Below are 6098 nucleotides of genomic sequence, written 5' to 3'. Positions count from 1 at the left end.
TATATACATGGCTACCTAAATTACCACCTTCAAAAAACTAATTCAAAAAGCTACATGCACCCCTATGTTCATAACAGCAATATTTATAATAGCCAAGATATGGAAGCAACCTACATGTCCATTGATAGAAGAATGGATAAATAGGAGGTGGTACATATGTGCAATGGAATATTACTCAGAAATGAAAAAAGAACAAAATCTTGTCATTTGTGACACATGGAAGAACCTGAAGGCTATTACGCTAAGGGAAATAAATCTGAAAAAGATGAGTACTGTATAAAATCACTTATATACGGAATCTACAAAAACAAAACAAATAAATAAATAAACAAAACAGAAACAGACCCATATATATAGAGAACAAGCTGATGGTTGCCAAAGGAGTGAGGGGTGGGGGTGTGAAATAAAAACAAACAAACAAACGTAAATAAATTGCCACCTTCATAATTCCTTCAACATTATTTACTTGGAATATTATGTGACATGATTCTAGAGAGTTGAGTTGCAGACAGTGAGCCATACTGTATGACCATCTGAAGCAAAAGTGACTTCAGATATTTGTATTATTTTTTTCCACAAACTTGCATTGTATTGTTACTTGAGTGTTAGTACTATCATTGGGGTCTTTCAAGCAATCCTTGAAATTATTCCTATTGAAAGAATGAAAACGGTGAGTTTCACTTTTTACATTAGTGGAGTTACAATGCTTAGAAGATTAAAAGAATCTGTCTTTTATTGGTATAGCACAGTGGTTTAGAGCATGTACTCTGGATGTAGTCAGAGTTGCCTCCGCTGCTACAGTGTTTCCACGAAAATAAGACCTAGCCGGACAATCAGCTCTAATGCATCTTTGGAGCAAAAATTAATATAAGATCCAGTCTTATTTTACTATAAGACTCTGTCTTTATAATATAATATAATGTAATATAATATAATAAATATAATACCGGTCTTATATAAGAGCGGGTCTTATATTAATTTTTGCTCCAAAAGATGCATTACAGCTGATTGTCCAGCTAGGTCTTATTTTCAGGGAAATACAGTACTTACCAAGGTCTCTGCCCTTCGTAGAGTTATATGTACCAGCAAGGAAAAAACCCACACACTTGGCTTACATTCACTCTGATTTTTCCCTGTAAGCAAAGGATTATTAGAGATCTATGATCTGCTCCTGAAGAACCCAGAAAAAGATACTATGAAAGCCCTGTTGATAACACAATACATAGAATAAGGAAGTTCTGTCTTATATCTATCTGTAGTCTCTTCCAAGTGAATTTATCATTGGCTGTCAAGTCTCAAATATGAGCCTGCTGGCATCTTAAGGCTGGCTGGCATCGAAAGGCATATGGCTCTGCAGTATGGAAAAGGAGCAGCAACAGGGTTGTGGTGATAATTAGGGCTGTTCACTGCCATTCTGATTCCACTCTTTTTTGGGCATATAGTGGAAGTCATCTCATTATTACCTAAACTTGGGTGTGACGGTGAACTGGCTTCGGCCAATGGAATGTAAGTAGAGGTGATATGTGCCCTTACTGGGCAGAAGCCTTTAAGTGAGAACAGATTTGCCATGTTTCCTCCCTCTGCCATGTTTGTTGTGAAAGTTTATATCAACATGGAGCCTCCATCAGCATGAGTTTCTTAGATGGGAAGAAACTCCCTGCCAACCTACTACTGACATACAGCTTCATGGGAAATAAACATGATTTTAAGCCACTGAGATTTTGAGGTTATTCATTATTGCAGCATAACCTTGCTTTACTTGACTGATCTACATGGTTTCTAGGAAAAATCATTTCTTAAAGAAGTGAAGGCCAGAATTAGGCCAGTGACATCAACCTGGATAAATTCAGGGAACAACACTCTGAAGCTGAGTAGGTAGCAGAGGTGAATACCATGTAGAGTGAAAGAGGTAGCAGGCAGGAATTAGGTTAGGACTCTAAGTTCCAAGCAATGAAGTTGACAATTAGAAACTACATTGCAGTTTTAGCAAAGAATGCAAATGACTCAGCGGAAAGGTCAAGCAGAAGACAGGGACATACACAATGGCTACGAAGATGAGGAGGTGGTTTCCTCTATAATTACGTAGGAACTATGATTTTCTAGAGTGGACTCCAAATATCAAGGAAACAGCCTGAAAGCCTTGCAGATATCATTCTCATTGACTAAGGCCCTGGGTTTTGCTTAAACTTGCAATCTGTAACCCGCTGATTAGGGCTAGACCAGAAAGGGTCTGAAAAAAAAAGAGAGCAACTGGGAGTAGAGTCTTATCTGACAATGTGACAATGGTTTTCCTAAAGGAATTTTTATTTTATTAGTTTCAGATGTATGAAACAACATAATGATTACTCATTTACATCCCTCACAAAATGATTAGTCCAACAAGTCTACTGCCCATCTGATACATACACAGCTGTTACAACATCATCGACTATATTCCCTGTGCTGTAGTTTGGGTTTCTATCTCGCGACTATATATATACAGAGGGTGCCAAAAACATGTATACACATACTAAGAAAGGAAAAAAAAATTACTAAAATTGTAATACTCAATATATACCAATATCAAAAGATGAATACAAGTCACATTTGACTTCTGCAATTACAAGAGGTGCTCAAAGTGGTTACCATCAGCATCCAGACACTTCTGATTATGAAGAACTACTGCTTGAGCAACATTGACCAGTGTCCACTTGTATACATTTTTTTCACACCCTTGGTGTGTGCGTGTGTGTGTGTGTGTGTGTATTATATATATATATAATATATGTGTATATGTTTAATTATAGTTGACATTCAATATTATATTAGTTTTAGCTGCACAGCACAGTGAGTGGTGAGCCATTTATATAATCTATGAAGTAATATCCCGGATAAGTCCAGAAAAGGAATATTTGCATTAAGCCAAATCTAGCTTTCTATTTCCAAAATCTAACAATAGTTGTTCAAGAAATGTATAGGTTATATTTTCTAAAATTAGTAGCCATCTTTCTTACTTTTTGTAAGGAGGATGGAAGGACTCACTATTAATTTTCCACAAATTGTGGAACCTGAAAATAATCTATTTTTATATGATTATCACTAGTGTTGGTTAAATCTAAAATTACTCCTTTGGATTAAATTGCTTAAAATTTCTACTTCACTATGATTCACTGTATAATGTTTTCTGAGTAGATATAAACATTTATAAAAATCTTTCCATGGGAAAAACCATGATGGAATTTTGCAGCTGTTTTCTCACTAAACATATTGAATCAAATATATCCCAATTAGAATAATTGTACAGGAATTTATCCTAATTAAACAGTATTTATAATTTCCTAGTGTGTAGCTAATTTTTTTTAAATCTCTATCTCTCATTGTAATTCCAACTGAACATATTAAGACACAGCAGGTTTCACAAAATTAAGAAAAAATTATACATTTGAAATATAAATGTTTTAAAATTACTATGGTTTTGATTTTCTTTATTCAAGAAATGATAATGTAACAGAAAGTGAAAACAATACCCCAAATGAGATTTCAGTCATATATTTTATTCTGAACAATTGATTTTTCTTTGGATTTAGAGTTTGATATAATGATAGGCTGTGAGACATGGAAAGGGAGTATATGGTGTATACTAGTCAACCTTTTCTCTTAATGTGTGTTTTGTCTTTTTTGTTTATAAAATTCAACATTGGGAAAGGATTTTAGGTAGATTCTGGCCACTTATCTATAGATGGTAATGCCAGTGTTTCTGTTTCTCTCTCTCTCTCTCTCTCTCTCTCTCTCTCTCTCTCTCTCTCTGTCTCTCTGTCTGTCTGTTTCTCTCTGTCTCTCTGTCTCTCTCTCTGTCTCTGTCTCTCTCGCATTCTGATTGCCATCCAAGTGGGGATGGAAGACATTTTTGAAGAACTTCACAGAGTGAAGTTTTATATGACTACTCTGATCACAGTCTAGACACCCCTGCCTTCTTTGGGTGATGTAAGCCAATATGATGTAAGCCACAATGCCAGCCACACCTGTGATTTAAAATTCTAAACTTTGAATCATAAGATTTCTTGGTCCTCTAATTGTGCTCAATGTAATGCCCTGATACTGTTAGCATAGATCATGGACAGAAAACTTGCCTGGTTCTTTTTTTTAAATTAAAGTTTATTGGGATGACAATGGTTAGTAAAGTTACATAGGTTTCAAGTGTACAATTCTGTAATACAGCATCTGTATATCACATTGTGTGTTCACCACCCAGAGTCAGTTCTCCTTCTATCACCACATATTTGACCTCCTTTACTCTCATGTACCACCCCCCTGCCACTATTGTCTGTGTCTATGGTTTTTGTTTCTTTGTCTGTCTTGTTCCTCTGTTGCTTTCAGTTTTATATTCCACATATCAGTGAAATCATGTGGTTCTCGATTTTTTCTGTCTTACATATTTCACTTAGTGTAATAATCTCAAGATCCATCCATGTTGTCACAAATGGTCCTATTTCATCTTTTCTTTCTTTTTTTTTTTGATAAAAACCATACATCCTTTTTATTGTTAAGTCATAAAGACGTATCAAAATTAAAAGCAAAAATTACAGGGTAAGACTTAACATGACTACTGGGAGCGTCAAAGGGAGTGAGAATGGGACTAGGCGCAGGGCAGTATGAATGAATGAACGTGGGAAGGGCAAGGATGGGGTAACAGTGAGCATGTGCTGAAGATACTAGGGGAGAGGATCTCGTGAAAATTTTGATCTTAGACAAGCGCCTAGGTAAAGAAATAATGGGACAAGATTTCTAAACCCCACTATGTGCTTAAGAGTCATCCTCGCCATTGGCGCTGTCTCTGTCATCCTCTCCTTCCTCAGCCTCTTTTTCATCATCCTTGATCAACTCCAGCTGGTCATCCTCCCGATCTTCATTATTATCATCATCCAGTAGGTCCCCCTCCTCAGCAGAGTCATCTGCACCCCCCTCAGACTCCATCTTCACATTAGTCTCATCTTTCTTCAGGGAGCTGCTGCTCTGCTCCTCTTCTGACTTATCATTCTTCATCTCTCCATGTTTGCTCTGTTCCTTTTCAATTTTTTCCAGGCTTTCCAGTAGAGAATCCACTTTTTGTTTTATCTGGGTCAATTCCTTCTTAATGGTCTGAAGGTCATCTCCTTTCAACTTTCCAGACTTGGAAGAAGATCCTCGCTATCCACTCTTAGAATTGAAGCCACTTTTGCCCCTCCGTGAGGTGTTTCCTGAGACACGCTGGCATTTGGAGAGCACTACAGCCCGAGCAATCGGGGGAGGAGGAGGAACACGTGCTGGGTAACTGTACATCCTGTCATAATAATCCCGTTGAAAGTCATAGTCCAAGTCAAAAGAGGAGCCGTACATCTCCGCTGCAGATCGTTTCACACCTGCTTTTCCTCGGTTCACTTTTGGCTCTGCAGCCAGATTAATATCTAAAACCTGGCCAGCAATCATTCTGCCATCCTCTCCTGCCACAGCAGCCCGGGCATTTCTCTCATTAACATACTGAACAAAGGCAAAGCCCTTATGAACAGAGCAACCCACAATTTTACCATATTTTGAGAAGATTGCCTCCACATCAGATTTCTTGACCACAAGAGTATTGAGATTTCCCATGAATACACGGGAGTTCATGGAGCGAGGATCTGTCTTGTTGGTAACATTGCTGGCCATTGTCTTTGATGATAAGGTTCCTCACAAAGCCAAAAAAAATGTAGCTGAAGATCAAAAAAATCTCACTCAAGCAAAGTTCCACTAACTTATATATTTCAAGTGATTTGTAACCCGAAGGGGGAAGGGAGAAGAGAGTCGATTCTGAATCTCCTACTCCCGGGTTGTAAGTGAAGAAGCCAACTGCTCCTCGAGGTCGGCAACGTGGTCGCCTATTTCATCTTTTCTTATGGCAGGATAGTATTTCATTGTGTATACATACTGCGACTTCTTTATCCAATCATCTATCAAAAGACACTTTGGTTGTTTCCATGTCTTGGCCACCATAAATAAAGCTGCCGTGAACATTGGAGCACATATATCTTTATGGTAAATGTTTTCAGATTTTTGGGGTAAATACCCAAGAGAGGGATTGCTGGGTCATATGGTAATTCTAT

At 37.6% G+C, this 6098-nt stretch overlaps 1 pseudogene across 1 annotated transcript; it reads right to left on the bottom strand.

The window, feature by feature from the left end:
* Nucleotides 1-4556: 4556 nt before the first annotated feature.
* LOC308498879 (heterogeneous nuclear ribonucleoprotein C-like) lies at nucleotides 4557-5867 on the bottom strand (annotated as a pseudogene). Its single transcript has one exon. The product of its transcript is annotated as a heterogeneous nuclear ribonucleoprotein C-like (transcript).
* Between the last annotated feature and the right edge of the window lie 231 nt (nucleotides 5868-6098).

The sequence above is a fragment of the Rhinolophus hipposideros genome, assembly GCF_964194185.1.
Source record: "Rhinolophus hipposideros genome assembly, chromosome: 6".
NCBI lineage: Eukaryota > Metazoa > Chordata > Mammalia > Chiroptera > Rhinolophidae > Rhinolophus > Rhinolophus hipposideros.
The sequence above is the reverse complement of the archived record's forward strand: the minus strand, read 5'-3'. Positions and strand labels throughout refer to the sequence as shown.